At 41.9% G+C, this 19,666-nt stretch overlaps 1 protein-coding gene across 3 annotated transcripts in view; it reads left to right on the top strand.

The window, feature by feature from the left end:
• Positions 1–19,666, top strand: part of LOC311238670 (piggyBac transposable element-derived protein 4-like) — a 66,591-nt gene that overhangs the window by 19,700 nt on the left and 27,225 nt on the right. The gene's annotated exons all lie outside the window — the stretch shown is intronic.

The raw sequence follows: 19,666 nt of genomic DNA, 5'->3' as shown, positions 1-19,666 counted from the left end.
CTGTGAATATTATTGCGAGAGATCATTCATACATATTATGAACGCCAAGCCAAGGTGTTGTTTTTATTAGTATCTGTCCAGTGCTACGCTACGGGGGAAGTGATCCATGTCCGATACCTTTTCAAAGCGCACACACCCGCTCTGGTTGTGCGTGTACGTGATGTAAGCTGGGCGAGTGTCTGTCCCTTCGAAAATTGTAGTTCTCTGAAAGGACTGTGGAGAAGTACAGCCATACAATCTAGCAAGAATTAAGCCCATTTACAAGTCGTATTATGTTTTGCAAATAAGGAAATGGATAGAGCACATTGCAGATCACTCAAAAATGCCATTTGTGTCGATTTTAACATTTCTCCCCTTGCGCCGTATGGCGGGTTTGAACGAAAATATTTTATTGCTCTTCCAGATATTTAAATGAAAAACAATCTATTGTTTTTAATACAAATAGACCTCCGTTCTGTAAAGTGCCACGTTTTGATATATTGAGCTTAAAACTTTAAATAACTAAAAAAAGGAAAAATATTATATATTTTATTGCTTTATTCCGATAGGCCGTCAGAGAGGAAGGATGGGAGAAGACATGGGGGGAAGAAATGCGGCAAAGGTCTCCGGGTCCGGGAGTCTAACCCGGGACGTCCGCGTTGCACTGCAGTGCAGCCACGTGGTGCGCCACCCCGCTCTAAGAAAAGATATCCGGATCCTCATACGTTCATCTTCCATACGCTTAACCGTCCATAACATAACTTACTTACCAAAACAACGTGTTCCCGAGTCCACATTCACGCACGAATCCGTACTCTCAAAACATTCGAAAAATGCTCCGATACCTAGACCTGTCGCGATAAGCAATAAATAAATTGATCGCGCGATAATGAATGCGATGATTTTGACGGGCGTGATTAATTTCTATTTGCGTGTTTGTTTTAATGAGGCGGGAACCAGAACCTCTTGTCAGTTATTCTAGTCTCCGTGTGGGGAGGCGGGGCCGCTGGCGTTACTACAGAGGTTGGTGCATAAGCTCGAGTCACAGCGTGGCAATATTCACGACATCCCTCGTGTATTATTGCTTTTATACAGCAGGTTGTACCGTCAGGAAAAATATAGGATGAATACAGACAATTCTAGGGTATTTTCAATATATATTCAATTTCAGTGAACTTGGCCCTACCCCATTCGAAATGCGTTCCGCGGCCCATACTACAGACTAGTACAGCACGAGAGCTCCTGTGAGCACCATGCGTATCCGCGAGCCACAGTAAACAAATGCGAGCCACAGTCAGGGTGACCAGGTGTCCCGCGGTAACCGCAAAATTTTTTAAGTTCGAATGCATTTATTTCTGTAGTAGTCTATTCTGTATAGCCTATAGCAGGGGTCAGGAACCTTTTTGACTGGGAGAGCCATAAAAGCCAAATATTTCTAAATATATTTCATTGAGAGCCATATAGTATTTTTAACGTATAATAAATTAAATATGTCTTACTTTTAATGTGACTTCTGGTGCTGCATGGTTTTGCTGATGGCCTTGTAGTTTGGTGAGGTTGAGCTTCATGCAGGCGTTGAGGCTTCCATCAGTTAAACGTGAGTGTAGGTTGGTCTTAATGTTCCTCATATGCGAGAATGACTGCTCACATGCATATGTAGAGCCAAACATGGCCAATACGGCAATACTTACACGCAGGGACCGAAACTAGAGAGCGCCACCTGCCATTTGCGCTCAGTTTTTACGTTTGGCGCCTCCCACTGAGAGGTCTGACCGCCGTGTGGCGGGCAATCAAATAGTCATGTGAAAACCGAAAATCATGATCCAATTCTTTAGCGGAGTTCTCACTCGCTGTCTCAGCACAGACATGCAGCGCACCGCGCACTGCTGCTGCTGCTGCTCCTACCCCCTCCCCACCTGTTTCTGTATGCCTGCATGTAAACAGAGGCTATTGCCTCCGAGTCACCGTGACGTTAGTCTAGTCAGTGTGGGTCTGTGGGACCTTCGTGAGATAACGTTAGCTACCATTACAAAATGACCCAGTCAACTATTCACTTATTTAATACATGAGGCATTGTGTAACGTTATCCAGCCGGCTAGCTACTGATAGCTCCAGACATCAACAAATCCTCCAGCAATAGTCCAGTGCATAATACCTCCGTTGGCTAGGTAGCTCACTAGTCACTACGAAATGTCGCAGTAAACTAAATAGTTCACTGAGGCGTTGTCCCAACGCCATCCAGCAGTAGCTACAGATAGCTCCTGGCATCAATGTCCTACAACAACAACATGCGTATTCGAGTCCCTGGCTTACATTGCATGAGTGAGGGCTGCTGATAGGGTCCAGCTGTAGCTCAGGAGAATCCTTTTGCATGCTGAATGTAGCGTTTAGGGTCCAGCTGCAGCGCCGGAGAATCATTGCTGGAGCTGGAGGCCACTCGAGTATACACACAGACAGTGGAGCTGTTTGCAGACAGCGAGGTGGCGATGTCTCGCAGATAACACAATCACAAGTATGATTATATAATATATATATTTTATTTAAAAAAAAATTTATATAAAATAATAATTTTTTTTTAATAAAAAAAAATGGCAGGTAAGAAATATGCTTGGCGGGTAGATTCTTCCCATCTACCCGCCACTGGCCGGTGAGTCAAAAAGTTAATTTCGCTCCCTGCTTACACGCTGTATTGTGTGGTATGTCACAGGAAGCTCGTTCCAAGTTTTAAGAATCAGCTGGTCTTCAGGTTGAAGATTTTTCATTTCTGTCCACTTGTGTTCCCTCGCCAGCTCTGCTCGCTGTCGCGCAAGACTTTCCAACTCTCCATTAAGTGACTTGAACTTACTCATCCACATGTCTGATGCCTTCAGGTCAGCAACTTCCAGCTCAAAGTCTCCGATAGAGACCCTGGGGATGCATGTCAGGTAGATTTTGTCCACTGCACACACTCATGTGGATGAGTGATGAACTTGAAAAGACCAGTGCGCGCACGAAATTCTCAAACGTTGAATGACTGCAGGACGTTTGAATGACTGCAGGAGATTGGACGTAAAGCCAGCTAGCTGCTGGAGATCGAGATGTTGAGTAGGGGTGGGAATCACGAGTTTCATCACGATACGATATCGATTCTTTGGACAACGATACGATATTTGCCGATATCACAAAGTCTGCCACGATATGATTCGATTCGATTCAGGTGCCTGCGATCGATATGAGACGATATTATGTGCCCATTTAACACAATCAGTCACATTTAGATCAACTAAAAAAAGGCTACGGAAATATCAATTGACGTTTTTATTTTTGAGCTCTTCCAGACATTTAAATGAAAAACAATCTATTGTTTTTAATACAAATAGACCTCCTGTTCTCTGTAAAGTGCCACGTTTTTATATATTGAGCTTTAAACTTTAAGTAAAATGTTTTGGAACTCACAACACGCAAGCTAAAACCCCTTCCTCTCCCAAACCGTTCCTACAATTGTTTTATGTTGCATGATGATCATGTTTAAATATCAACATTATCTGTCCATCCTCAGTAAATAATATCAATATAATAATACTCACACACACACACACACACACAGACAGAATGTCCCCTCTCCTCTCTCCGTTTCTCTCTCTTAGCTTAGTTAGCTTAAGCAGCTAATGTAACGTTAATTTAGGTCTGCCCACGCGACGTGGGCATAAAAGAATGGCGACGATGCAAAGCATGTTAGATGCATTTGACCCGTTGCGGGGAAAAAACTGCACAGACTTATATCAGGTCTCAAAATAGATGACTGAAGCCCTGCTCTCGCTCTGCTGTACAGAGCTAAACGGAGTTTCACAACACTGGCCGCGGGGCGGATATGACGTCGCCGGATTTTTTAAATTAGTATCGCAATATGAATCGATCTTTTTACGTTGCATCGATCCTATTTGATTATTGATAATATATCGATCTGGATCGATGTATCGTCCCACCCCTAATGTTGAGTGGAGTCACTTGCTAAGCATGCATCTCTAAATTGTTGCAGTCTTTCAAAGTGCAGAAGACGACCTGTTTCAATGTCCCTGAGAAAGACTTCCAGCTTGCTTTCAAATGCAAACACTGCTTGTTGAAGGGATGAGATGGTATGTCCAATACCTTGCATTTTCACATTGAGCTGGTTCAGATGGCCAGTTATGTCCACGAGATAGTGAAACTGCAGGAGCCAGTCAGTGTTGTCTAGCTCAGGATGCTTGACGCCTTTCATTTCAAGAAAAGTCTGGATTTCACTCAGGCAAGCTGCAAAACGGCTGAGCACCTTCCCCCTTGACAACCAACGCACGTTGCTGTGTAAAAGCAGACCGGGATAATGATTCCCAACTTCTTCTAACAGAGCTATAAACTGGCAACAATAAAGTTGACCACTCGAATGACCAGCGATCACCTCACCAAGCTCCTGGCCACACGTCTGAGCGCAAAACGCCTCTTGGTGCAGGATGAAATGAAAACTTAGGATGGCTCTCTTTTCATGTTCACGGAGAAGTGCTACAAATCCTTTGTTCTTCCCCAACATAAAGGGTGCACCATCAGTACAGACAGAAATAAGTTTATCCATCAGTAGTTTTTTTTCTTTAGCAAATTCCATGAAAGACGTGAATAAATTCTCTCCTCTTGTTGTCCCTTTCATTGGCAAAACAGCCAAGCTTTCCTCACGCAGTGTGTCACCTGCAGCATACCTGGCAATTATACTGCACTGAGATAGATGGCTAACGTCTGTTGACTCATCTAATGCGAGAGAAAAGTATGTCCCGGCGTTTATGTCCTTAATTTGTGTTTCCTTGACTTGATTTGCCATCATGATGCTACGATCGTGCACAGTTCTTGCTGACAAGGGCATGTCTTTTATTCGTTTGATTATCTTGTCTTTATTTGGGAAGTCATCAAACCACATCATTGGCCACATCAAGCATGAATGTTTTGGCATACTCTCCATCTGTGAATGGCTTTCCATTCCTTACTATTGTCAAAGCCCCCGCAAAGCTAGCAGAATTCCTGTCACCTTGCTTGGTCCACACACGTAGTTGCTGCTGACTCGTCTGCACTCTCGGCTGTAGCTCCTCGCATGCCCTTTTCCTGCTGTCCCCCGCTGGATATTTCGATGCAAATGAAGCATGGTGCGTATCGAAGTGCCGCTTTATATTTGACCGTTTCATCGATGCAATTTTATCATTGCATATTAGACATACCGCAGATCCTGCTCTCTCCACAAATGCAAATTCCTCTGTCCACGCAGCCTGGAATGCACGGTAATCATAGTCTTCTTTTCGCCATCTTTTCCGTTACAAGGGTTGAAGCGGATAAACTTGTTGGCTATCTGATCAAATTGATTTCTTCACCTTTACAATGACCCGGACATGCTCGCAAGCCATTGGTTCCCGACCCGACCCGTGAAATGTATCTTCAAAACTAATTTCTGTTTACTTTTAAATTACACAGTATTATTAAGAAATATCACAAGTATATACATTTTTTTTCTCTCAAAATTGTCTGGGAGCCATATGCCGTCACCAGAAGAGCCATATATTGCTCGCGAGCCATAGGTTCCCGACTACTGGCCTATAGCATCTAGTCTAAATGTCTATCTTTAGAGGACGACTTTGCAGCAGGAATATTGTTTGGGATTCGGCAAGCACGCATTCGTTATTGAAAGTGAAACACAGACAATAGGCTATACTCGGGCATTAAAGCGTTCCGTCTTGAGACGGAATTCCGTCAATTTGATTCGGAGTTCCGTCAATTTGATTCGGAGTCCGACGGATTTCCCGTCAATTGGCTACCTGGTATAATATGATTTGTAGATGCATACAGATTGAAACTAAATTGAGCCAATCGGAGGCGTTGAATATCATGAAAAAGGGCATTTTTTCCTCCTGCGCCAAGCAGAGTCATGGCGAGCAATAATGCCAGGACGCATGCAGCGACTCGCGAGAAATTTATAATAATCGCAAGATACATTCAGACTGTTGGATCTAAATAAATGGATTCATGGACACATTTATGCCCGCACCACAAAGCTTATTGAAGGGTTAGCGGAGGCGCGACGGCTCTACCGGAGTCCGTCAGCCTGTTGTATGAAAATGTAATAATACTTAATAGTAGAAACGCATGTCAGAAAACACGAGTCTTACGACAGTCGCCTTTTTTGAAGCCCTCACGCGTCAATTCTCTCTTTGTTTACCGACGTCACATCCACCACCTGCTTGCACTAACGTTACGCATGACTGCTATACCGATTAGCTAACGTTAGCATAATAACGTTAATGGAAGGAGTAAGCCAGCCACTAAAAAGAACCCACGCGGTGTTCTCAGACAAAAAGGATGAGCGACACCACCCAACAAAAAGTTGAGAGGAATGGAAGTTTGAAGATGGCAGTGTTTCAAGAGACTGGCTAGGCTACAGTATGATGCAGGGGCTGTAGACAGTGGTGAGTTGTTAACTTGTTCCGGAAACAACACATTTGTCATTGTCGTGTTACTTCACAGTACAAATACGTGAGTCCTCTGCTGTGGTTGTGACGAGTATCCTTTATTAGCTTAACTCCGTAGCAACATCACACAGGTGTATCTGTAGACTGTCTCCTCCCCACCGTATATTCTCCCCCCCCCCCTAATGTACAGCCCCCCCCCCCATATTGTACCCATTCTGCAATCTGTTAAATATCGATTGATTGATTGTTATTAACAGATTGCAGAATGGGTACAATACAGTACAGCTCAATACACACAATTGTTAAGGGGATGCAGACCAGAGAAAGACTTTGCTCTTGTTTACATCAGGGTCCCCCATTTTCAATTCATCATAACATATATGACATACATGACATACAGATAGACAATACTGCTACATCTATACATTTATGACATACCAGATTTACAAATACAGTATTGTTTGTGATACAATAAGAGTCTAAAAAAGAGTTTGACGAAGAAACTGTACATTGGAGGAGGTTGGGTGGAGGGGGGGGGGGGGGGGACTGTACATTGTAGGGGGGCGGGGGGGGGAACTGTACATTGGATTATCGACGAAACCGAAACAAGTAGGCTCCCTTAAAACGCTAACGCTATTAAAAATACAGTGGAGGTTAAAATAAGAATATGACTTGGCCTGAAATTCAGTCAGGAGATATTTTTTTGCTTTAATCCCTGGCTATACTGAACACTAGGGATGCTCGATATTGGCTTTTTTACCGATACCGATATTGTCCAACTCTTAATTTCCGATACCGATATCAACCGATACCGATATATGCAGGGTTTCCCCCCCCAAAAAATGGAATAATTTCAGGTAATTAACATTACATATCTCTTGTTGTGGAATTAACACAACATTATGCATACAATAAATAAAATCAGAATTTGTTCTTACTTGCTTGCCTGGGTAAATAAAGGTTCTAGAAATGTAGAATTTGAAAACCGATACCGATATTTTCCGATATCACATTTTAATGCCGATATCGGCAGATGATATCGGTAGGCCGATAATATCGGACATCCCTACTGAACACTGTTTATTGACACTTGCAAGAACACAGAACAAATGTGAAACTTGAAACTAAATGTGCATAACAACAAACGGAGGCCATTACACATTTATAAAGGCTTTGCACTGCAAGTTAGTAAATACAAATAAATCCTAAAGTGCACATTCGTTGCGGCAATTTATTGAATAAAGGCCACTCATTTAAAAAACAAAACAATAATGAAATAATAACGAGGTCTAACCAATTAAATGAAAAGCCATTTTTGCATTTATTCTCGATTTTAGCCGCTAAAAATTTTAGCCCAATATACGTAAAATACGCATGCAGCCACTTAGTTATTCTGAGACGATAATTAATCTGTATCTGGATAACCAAGGCACGGATTTTGTCGTGGCAGGTAGCGTTTTGTCTGGAAACATTTATACTGGTGTATTTTTCGTCCACAAAAAATGGAGCCTCTAATAATTATTATTGCCCATAGACGTAAAATAAAAATACGCTGTAAAAGTTAAGTTAAAAACGGCGACAATGCCACTTATTTCAAATGCGTTCTTTGAGATGAAAATTTATACAGTAACTATTTATTTTGTTAGTGTGTGGCGGCTTGTGCTTTGTTTTCAATCTGATGTGTGGCAGGAACAATTACAGTAGATCAAGCATCTGGGTAAGTATACTTGCCCTGATGCCTCAGGCCTTGTCCAGACTAAAACGATTTTGATCCGTTTAGTTTTCGTTTAGTTTTTAGGTTTCCGTAAAAACGAAAACGTCTCAAGATAATAAGTGCATGCCACAAATTTACAAAATAAATGTCTTTCCTGTTTTATTTTGAAAACCCCCGACCGGAAGTGTTAGTGTCTGTTGCTAGCAGCTTAACTTGTGTCGGCCGGTTCTGTGCTTTTCGAACTAACGTAACGTCATTAGTTTCCAACGGAGAGGACAGAAAGACCGCGGCTCACATGCAGCTGAAACTACCTGTTGGAATAAATTAATTGATTGATGTTTAACTTGTCCCTGTGTGTGTCCAGTCATTTCGACTTGCAAACGTTGTATTTAACTAGGATGCCCCGATCACGTTTTTTGCCACCGATACCGATCACCGATCGTCGTGAGCCATATCGGCCGATACCGATAGTTTTTGATAAAAAAAATTTAAAATGATTTTATATCTTTTTTTTTATAAAATATATATATTATATAATTAGACTTGTACTTGTATTATCTGCGAGACATCGCCACCACGCAACAAGCTCCACTGTCTGTGTGTACTCTAGTAGCCTCCAGCTACGGCCAGGATTCTCCGGAGCTGCAGCTGGACCCTATACTCGAGTAGCCTGCAGCTACGGCCAGGATTCTCCGGAGCTGCAGCTAGACCCTATTGATCATATTCAACAACATGCCCTCAGCTCGAATACGCATCGAATGAGTGTTATAAAACATTGATATCAGGAGCTATCTGTGGCTACTACTGGTCGGCTATATAACGTTGATACAGCGCCTCGGTGAACTATTTAGTTCAGTGGGACATTTCGTTTTGAACAGTGAGCTGGCGTCAGCTAACATGAGCTAGCTGAGGTATCATACACGTCTCTACTAGACTTGCTGGAACGTTTGTTGATGTCAGGAGCTATCGGTAGCTGGCCGGCTAGATACCGTTCGGTTAGACAATGCCTCATCATGTATTGGACTGGAAGTGAATGGTTGACTGGGTCATTTTGTAACGGTAGCTAACGTTAGCTAAGGGAGACGCCGTCCTTCCGTCCCACTAGACGACCCGTGTTTACATGCGCGCGGGAGGGGCTGGAGGGAGGAGCAGACGCCGCACAGCTCCCGGTGTCTGAGACAGAACTCAGCGAGACGAGCGAATGAGATCGGTTTTGACGATCGGCGAAAATAAAGCATTATCACCGATCGCATATTTATACTGATTATCGGCCGATAACGATCGGTGGCCGATCGATCGGGGCATCCCTATATTTAAAGTTACCTCAGGATACCACTGTATTGTATTTAGTTGGTTAGCTATTTAGCTAATGTGGATTCAATAGCATTTTGAATAGCATCAATGCTAGCTGGCTGGATACAGCTTTATTTACTAAATTATGGAGGCTTTTTAATCGTCAAGGTAAGAGAGGATTTGTCATGATCAACTGAAGGCATATGTTATGGGTTTTCAGAAAAATGCCAGCTATGTGACGCTAATTATTTGGCTAATATTGATGGCATAGCTTGCTGGCTACAGCTCAACACCATGCCATGGGGATACTATTTACTAAATTATGGAGGCTTTTTAATCGTCAAGGTAAGAGAGGATTTGTCATGATCAACTGAAGGGGTATGCTATGGAACAGTTTGCCGCAATAGCCCGATCAGGCTCAATAGCTTCTGCACCACGAACGCAACTACTCTGTACGACGCCATTGTTGTTGTGATGTTGGCTGAGAGTTTGCGCATGCGGGGTAAGGGAGAGGTGGGCCAACGTGTCATCGGTTCAGGAGAACACGCGCATAGTTTGTAAAGATGGTGACGCAATGGGGGAGGCATCTTCAGGCGTCTTCAGAATTGCGCACTCTGGGAGCTAGTATCAAAAAGTACCGTCTTCAGGCTGCCAGAACGCAGTTCCGTGTGGCAGAACGATGCAAACGATCAAATACTTTGCCTAAAACGACCACAATCATTTTAGTGTGGACATGGCCTCAGTCTATATGTGTAAAAAGGTCATGGTGCAAGATGAGGAGATATATGCCCTCTCAGTTATATTTGCCCTATACGGTATATATTTTTATATGAAATGCTTCGGTTTAATAAAAAATATATTTTTACGTTAATAATAATATTAAAAAATAAAATTTAATCCACTTTTTCTCCTTATTTTTCTCCCATCCCAATTTCGCCTCGCCAATTCTCCCCTCCCCTGTCTCAAACGTTGCTAGACTATGCCTCCCACTGGTCGGCTGCAGTGAGGACCAAGCCTTGCATCACATGTCCCCTCCAGTACACGAGGAGGCAGCTGTCGCATCTTTTCAGCGCAATCTCTCAGTGGCGAGGAGTAACGCGTGGGAGGCTCACGCTGCCCCTGATACTTCCCGATTCTGCTGTACAGGCGCACCAACCGACCTGTAGGAGTCGCTGTCCACAACGTCTAATCCCCACCCACCAGCTTTCCCACCCCTAACACTGCCAATTGTGTTAGTATGAGCGACCAGCCAAGCTGGTAGCAACGCCGAGAGCTGGGCTCGAACCCAGCGTCTCCTGCGTTAGTGGCGAGCGCCTTGCCCACTGCACCACTTAGCCGCCCCAATAATATTTACATTTATACATTTATAATTACATTATAATTATAATTACATTTATAAATATATAAATGTAAATAGTATTATTATTATTAATGTAAAAATATATATTTAATTAAACTGAAGCATTTCATATAAAAATTTTAATGGCTATAGGCTATTTAACTCACCAGAACTAACCCTTGGCTCGTGCCGTGTGCGCTCCTTCTCTGAGTTCATTGCATTGGTGACTCGTGACGCTACCTCATTTTTGTTAAGAGGCTGAGAGTCCATTTTATTTATTGTTTTTGGTTGTGTTTTTTATTCAAGTGCAATTTTTGCCAACAGACAGTCATTTTATATATTGTTTTTTGTTTTTTATTAGTGCATTTTTGTTAACAGAGGCTGAGAGTCTATTTTATTGTTTTCGGTTGTTTTATTTATTTAGGATATTTAAAAGGTCTTCCAATGTTAAATAAAAGTTTATTGCACTTTGAAACGGTTTCCTTGCATTATTATGCCTATTATCATTATATTACTGAACGGAACTTTCTTCAACCTCGAACCTAAATTCCTTAGCGACCCATACACGAGACACAGATATGAAACGACATGCGGAACAAATAACGGAGGCTGAAATGAGACCAACGTGACTCACAAACTCACGACAGTACACATACAGACGCACAAAATTTTATCTGCATTGATTGACTGATGATCAAAACCCAGCTGGACCTCTGATGTTACACGAAAGAAGAAGGTTTACCAACCATACACTCCCGGCATTCATAACTCTGACAATTATCCATACGAACGTCCCACGTTCTAAGAAAAGATATCCGGACCCTCATACGTTCATCTTCCATACGCTTAACCATAACATAACTTACCCAAACAACGTGTTCCGGAGTCCACTTTCACGCACAAATCCGTACTCTCAAAACGTTAGAAAAAAGGCTCCGATACCCGAATCCACAATCATCCGGTGTCTGGAAGTGGACTCATGGTCCATTCGACCTTAACACTTTCAGTGCCGGCCATTAACGCATTCTCTGCCACCACTTTGATCATCCTAAACCATTCTCTGCCAGTACTGTAAGTCTATGGAGATGTTCACCTTCTTTGCAGGGCTATAACTTTTTTAATTGTATTGCTAAATTGACATTACTATGGCCCATTCAATATCGATTAGCTATCGTTCAGGATGTAGGAACGTTTAGAGTATAAATATGTTTTTATCGTTTTCTGCAGTATTTCCTAGAACGTGAGATATAGACATAAATGCATCGTTTTTTAATTCCGTGACCGACGTTAAATGATTTATGTAGTATTGATTGATTGATTGATTGAAAAGTTTATTAACAGATTGCAGAATGGGTACAGTACAGTACAGCTCAATACATACAATTGTTAAGGGGATGCAGACCAGAGAAAGACTTTCGACTTGTTTACATCAGGGTCCCCCATTTTCAATTCATCATAACATATATGACATACATGACATACAGATAGACAGTACTGCTACATCTATACATTTATGACATATCAGATTTGCAAATACAGTACTGTTTGTGATACAAAAGTGTCCAGAAAAGGAGTGTATATACATTTGGCATAGAAACTGTACATTGGAGGAGGTTGGTTGGGTGGGGTGGGGTTGGGTGGGTTGGGTGAGGGCTGTACATTGGAGGTGGGGGGGGGGGGGGGTTGGGAAGGGGACACACACACATTTTACACTGTACATTTGAAAATTGACAAAGCCTTACTTGGTCATTTACTGTACAACTAGGTTAGGACATTTGTAGGGGCCAGTTTCGAATTGCAGTCTCACGTAGGTGTTTTTTGAGAGTGTTTTTGAAGGTGGGTAGTGATTCACATTCCTTTACAGCTTTAGGCAGGGCGTTCCACATTGATGTGGCATAATTGCGAAACGTGTTTAGTCCCTTGTTTGATCCGAATCTGGGTTTTACATGATTTGTGGAGCTCCCTCTGGTGTTGTGATCGTGGTATTCACTGACCTTTGGGAAGTATTTTGACATGTACATGGGTACCTTGGTCGCGTAGTGTATCTTGTAGACCAGGCCCATTGCAAGTTGCTGTACTCTGTCGTCTACTCTAAGCCATCCTAGGTTGTCAAAGTGGGCAGGGGTGAGGTGGGTTCTAGGAGTCAGGTCAAGTAGTAGTCTGACTAGCTTGTTTTGAGATGTTTGTAATTTGTTTTTTAGTGCCTTTGAGGTGCTTTGGTACCATGAGGTGCAAGCATAGTCGTAGTACCCTTGAATGAGTGCTCCTGCTAGAGTCTTCAGGGTATTCTTGTTTACCAGAGAGGAGATCCGGTACAAGAATCGCGTTCGTTGGTTGACTTTTTTTATTACATTGGATGCCATTTTGTCACAGGAAAGATTAGCCTCTAGGATGGAACCCAGGTAGGTAATTTCATCTTTCCTTGTGATAATATTGTCACCCACTGTAACCGAGAAGCCGTCGGTCTTGCTGAGTTTGTTATTTGAACCGAAGAGAATGGACTCTGTTTTGCCCATGTGTAATGATAGTTTGTTGTCGGCGAGCCATATGCAGATTTTGCCTAGTTCCGAGCTGAGGGCTTTTTCAACCTGTAACTTGTTCTTGTCAGAGACCAGCAGGGCTGAGTCGTCCGCAAACAGGAACAAGTTGCAGTCACAAGCTGACGACATGTCATTTGCATAAATTAGGAATAGTAGCGGTCCTAGTATGCTTCCTTGTGGAACACCACAGCTCACTGTGAGGGGGGGGGATAGTGTACCGTTTACTTCCACCATCTGTTCCCTCCCCTCCAGGTAGGATTGTATCCAGCTCACTGATAAACTATCAAAACCAATTGCTTTTAGCTTGTCAATCAGAATGGTGTGATTGACAGTGTCGAAGGCCTTTTGTAGGTCCAGCATGACCATGCCGCAGTATTTGCCCGCGTCCACCTCTTGTTTGATGTGGTCGTTCAAGTAGAGAAGGCATGTGTCAGTGAAGTGGGATGTTCTGAAGCCAGATTGGAATTCGTAGATTAGATTTTTTTCCGCGAGGTACTTTTCGATCTGTTCGTATACTATTTTTTCCATGACTTTCGAGATGGATGTAAGGATAGAAACAGGGCGGTAGTTACCCTATATATGGGTGATATAGATCAGAGCAGTTTGTATCGAAAATGATAAAGAAAAACGCTGAAACTCACGTCAGTCTCCTCGTACCGTTGGGCGATGAGAGTGGAGCAAACATCACGGTTATAATGATGTGGATCCAGTACCGGTTTGTATAATGCTAATATACACCCAAATCATGTGGATTATTGAGTTATGGCAACGGATCCATATCCACGGTGTGTGTATTGAGTCCCGCGACGATAAACGAGTGGCCGGACAGAATAGGCAGACGCACCGGGATCACAAGAGATCCACTTCCGGTTGCAACTCGCCGATCAGCCACCAGGTGGCAGTATTGCAGAGTTGTGATGGCTCCTGCAGCATATGACAAGGCTCCGTGAGTGAAATATGAATACCATGACGAAAATATGAAATATGAACTTGAAACACGTCGTACGCCGTTATTGGCAGAATTCGCATGAACTTGAAACCCGTCGTACGACGTGATTGGCGGGAAAAGTGTTAACATAGTAAAGCATGGTTAAATGCCACCACCCACTTCAATGATAGCGTTGTGAACGCATAATCTCTTGTCTTAAATTATGGCTATGTGTCTAATCTGCCCGTCGTTTATCAATGACTTGTTTGCAGTCAACGTTGTCGAAACGGATTGTTTTTTAATCGCTTCATTTCCGTTTTATAGCATTTTGAAAAGCCCTCGTTTTCAAGGAAAATATATAGATTCCGTGATAAAAGGCATTTACTGGAATATTCTGGCATACACAAACACGTTGTCATTTTTCGGCCTATTTATGAATCGTTTTCAAATAAACGCTAGATTATCGATAGTATATGTGTACTTATGCACGCTATAGAGGCGATCTGAAAAATCTATTCTCATTTCCTCATCAGCGATCACAGCCACACACACACACACACGCATAGGGCAAACGCTGATATATAGGTGAAAATAGCTCTGATTATCCTAAGACTGGTAAAATAAATTCCTTACCTCAGATCAGATGTTATCCAAAAAGATTATTCCAATTCCTGATCGCCATTCCAAATATCGATCACGCTTATTGATTACAGTGTTGGGTACTGTAAATACATAATCCACGCGTTTTCCGGGCCGGCGATCACAATGGATTCTTCAGTTGGCCTTGACAGAAAAGTAATGGGGTGCAGTTACACAGGGAGAGACGATAGGGGGCGGTATCTTCCCAATTGAGCTCAGAGAGAGTCTGCAACACTAACCTGAGGCTCGATTGATGAAATATGAATTCAAATCGGCAATAAAAAAAATACGACAAACGCTATATAGCGTTGGCGGGCACTCAACGGTCGACATGAACTAACGACAAAATGCGTGGCTGGCATCCAAAGTGTTAATAAACGCACAGTCTGTGACGTCACGCTCGCTGCGACGATCCCATCTAGAAAGAATTGTATCTGTATTTTTGACTGTATTGAAAATCATACCGTTGGGATTTTTAAATACCGTCATACCGCCCAAGCCTAACACCTGCTTTGAGTGAATGATACACACTATAAAAACACAATAAAACACGTATGGAATAGCAACTGGGGTACATAAGAATTTTTTTTAAAGCATAGGGAAACGAGGGCTAGTATGAAAATGGGATAAAGGCTAAATGTCAAGGCTCGGAGCTCAAAATATCAGTCATATTCCGTTTGCACATGAGTATGTATTCCTGTTCGGATACATTTGAAGTATGTGGGTGACGTAGATAGGATCGCATCATCTTGGCTATCACCATGGGACATCCTCCACCTTGGTCATCACCACGAGACATCCACTCACAGAGACTGGGACAGGCGTTAGACAGTTTGCGTGTTTGTGGTGGGCGGACATGGCAATAAATACATGTAGTAAGCATATGTGAATAGAATAGATCAGGGGTTCTCAAACTTTTATACTACGACCCCATTTTATTTAGGATTTTTTTGGCGACCCCACACTTATGTATCGCATAATTTCAACGTGGAAATAAGGAATATCAAAATAAAAGCACACGTTGAACTTGATCATGCATATTTATTAGAACATTTTATTACAGCACTTATGGGGCGCCAGGGTGGAGCACCACGTAACTGCACTGCAGTGTAACACGGGTTCAACTCCCGGACCCGGAGACCTTTGCTGCATGTCCTCCCCCATATCTTCTCCCATTCTTCCTCTCTGCCGGGCTGAATCTGAATAAAGCAAAAAAAAAGAAAAAAGCAACGGAATTGTTTCTGTATACACATTTATAAAACAAGGCATATTTAGCCCAAATATGTTGTCGGAGCATAAGAAAAGAAAATGTGTTGCACTTTTCAAGAATAAAAAAAGAAAACGAGACATAACCTCTTCCACCCGTGCAGTCCACCGCAAATGACATCGCATTATAAATCAATCTCTCCAGACTGTTTGACAAAAGTATCGTTTTTTTTATCAAACGTATTCAAGTATAAACATCATAACCATGTCACAACAGCATTTATAATGTATATTATCTAGTGCTGTCAATAGATTAAAAAAAATTAACTAGTTAATCTCTCAATTTTCTGTAGTTAATCTAGATTAAAAATCGCATTTTTCTACCTAAAACCGAAGCTTGTAACAAATATTTACTTGAGTAAAATCATGGAATTAATGTAGAATCAACACAAAGGTATATTTAGATTCAAATACTTTTTTAATAGCTTTCTTTGATATTTGAATACAGTTTATCTCCTGTGAAATACAAATGTTCAAGAATCACTGAAATAAAGAAATAAAAACAACCCAGGCCAATGTTAAAGTGCAGATTGGCTTAGAGAGGACGATAATGTCTTGTATGAACTACAAGTAATATAAATCATATTAACACTTTGGCTGCCGGAAAACACCTAAACACGTCATTCCCGGCCATGCTCAAGTTGCCGAAGACGCTTTACAGCGTCTTTAATATCAATATTTCAAAAATCTGGGATCGGATTCATATTTCCCCTCCGCTGGCCTGAGATCCACCAGGAGAACCCACTGAGCTCTCTGGCGGTTCAGGAGCGCCATCTGGTGGCCGATCGGCGCAATCGCTTAACAGGAAGTGCCGTAGAGGTTGTGCTGGTCGGCCGTATTACTTCCGGGCACTCGCTAGAGGTCCCGGGACTCGATCTCGACACACTACATAGCGATCGATTGCCAATAGCTCGATAAACAACATGATTTGGACGTATATACCATTATACAAGCTGGAGATGGACCGGGTAAATCGACATCCCATAATGGTAAAATTTCTACTCTACGATGATCGCCCAACGGCGCGCGGAGACTGGGGTGAGTTTTAGCGTGTACAATTACCGTCTTCGATACTAACTGCTATTATCAACATTTGACCCACATTAGATGATTGGTATAACGCTGCCCACGGAATTATAAACGCCCCCTAGCCCATCCGGTCAACATCAGATGACGTGTAGTAACTTCTAGAAGTACTTCTAGTTGGAATTTTTTATATCGCGCTGATTGCCATAAAACTGTATTGCATCATCAATATAATGTATTTGGGGCTATAGATCACGTTCTGGAGAAAGCTGCACAAAGAGATGAAAACATACTTATACATTAGACCATACTTTACTATGAATATGTGAATGAAAAAGTTTAACGTTGCTACACAATGAACAATACATATAGGACTTTGAATGGGCCCTAATAATGGCAATGTAGCAATAGAATTTAAAAAGTTATAGCCCTGCAAAGAAGGGGACTTTCTCTATAGACAAATAGAGCCGGCAACCTACGGTTGATAATGAATTTAACCCATGGCAGCCAAAGTGTTAACAACAAAAATGTGTTTGATGATTTCCAAAAAGGTGCATGAGTCAATGCAAAAAAGAACAGGCAAAGATACTGCAAAGAGAGTTCAGAACATTGAAAATTTTTCACTCCATAGACAATTTGGCTTAGTCCTTCTTTACACTCAGCCAGTTACTGAGGCATACCAGTCTGTTTACGTTATCAGGGGACAAAGAAGCTCACTTCTTTTGAACGATGTGGCCTTGTTCAACTTTCAGACTGACATAGAGGTGAGGTGTGTGTGTGTGTATACAGTGTGTGTGTGAGTGTATGTATCTATACAGTATATATGTGTGCAGTGTTTCCCACAGGATTTTCAGAGACTATGGGGGGTGAACCTCCGACCCTTTCGGGGGGTCCGGGGGCATGCCCCCCCGGAACCTTTTTTTTGGGTACATTTTAAAGTTAAATGCATCACATAGGGCTGGGCGATATGGCCAAAAATTATATTGCGATAACAATATGATAATGTTATCATATCACTCGATATCGATAATTATCGAAATTGTTATAAGTATAATTTTTTTTTATTTATTTTTAACAACATACGGTATATGTTTATTTTGCAGCAATTCTTTGTCGTTGCCGCCATCTTTAGTGTTACAGCCCCTCACACTCCAGTTCTCAGGCTGCAGCTGGTTTGAAAGCGAAAGTAAACCGGCTTCTCTGCTGGCTGTGGCTCCAGGGGAGTTGAAAAGTTCTGGCTCTGCTAGTTTCTTTTCTATCTTTTGGCGCTTTTTTGGTGGACAAACCACCGCACATGTGCACCGTGACTCGTGACTGGAGACTACTAGCTCTGCTAGCACACATAGCCTACTGTGTACAGATGGTTTCAAACTGTATTTTAAATTAGAAAGCAAACAAAATAAATGGACGAGAAAAATAAATCTCAATTTGGTCAGTATTGTCATTTGGACAAGCAAAGCCATTACTTTAAGTTGCAGGCAAGAAAGACAAGTCTGTCCACTGTCTCTGGTTTTAAAACTGCCCTGTTGCAGGTCAAAAAAAATAAAAATCTATATATATTTCTTTCGATATTTTTTTCTCCCGATATTAATTATTAAAATATATCGCACTAATTATCGTTATCGTTATATCGCCCAGCCCTAGCATCACATAACCAAGGAGTCGGTTACCTTCTCACTGGCATGTTTAGTTAGCCCACGAGCACCACACCATCAGCTAACTAACCAGGCGGCTCGCTCTATCTAGTTTGGCTGCACACGCGGCCGGAAGTAAACAAAACTGTGTTAACGGCGTAACACGTTACATAATTGAAATTAATCTCCAAAGTTAACGGGTTCATTTTGACAGCACTAATATTATCATCAATACGTTAGTTTACCAATAGGTTAAAGTATTTTTTTTGTATCTCTTATTTTGGAGATACTGTGACACTGAAATGAAAAAATATTTCATCAACTAAAATATACAGTACGTATATTTTCTGGCTCCAGATGAATTTTATTTTGTGGGAGGGGGGAAAATGGCTCTTTTGATAGTAAAGTTTGCTGACCCCTGCTCTAGGTCCTGGCAAGCAAATGGCTTGTTATGAATATTTTTTTATTATAATAATAATAATTATTATTATGCAGGACCTGTCGCAGAGGTCTTTAATTGGCATGCAACGACACTAGGGATGGGTATCGTTAGGATTGTATCGATACTACTACTATTATCGATACTGCTTAGCGGTTCGGTACTTTATCGATACTCTTATCGGTTCTTTTAGATTATTATATATTTTTTTATATATTTATTATTTGAATGGCTTAACACATTCTGTGCCACGCAGTTTGCCCATCTTATACCACTCTGCCAGTGCTGTAAGCCTATGGAGTCGCTCACCTTCTTTGCAGGGCTATAACATTTTAAATATTATAGCTATATCGACATTACTATGGCCCATTCAACATCGGGTATCTATCGTTCCGTATGTGCGAACGCTAT

This window comes from Notolepis coatsorum, assembly GCF_963971535.1.
Source record: "Notolepis coatsorum genome assembly, chromosome: 13".
NCBI lineage: Eukaryota > Metazoa > Chordata > Actinopteri > Aulopiformes > Paralepididae > Notolepis > Notolepis coatsorum.
This window is presented reverse-complemented; position numbering and strand designations above follow the sequence as displayed.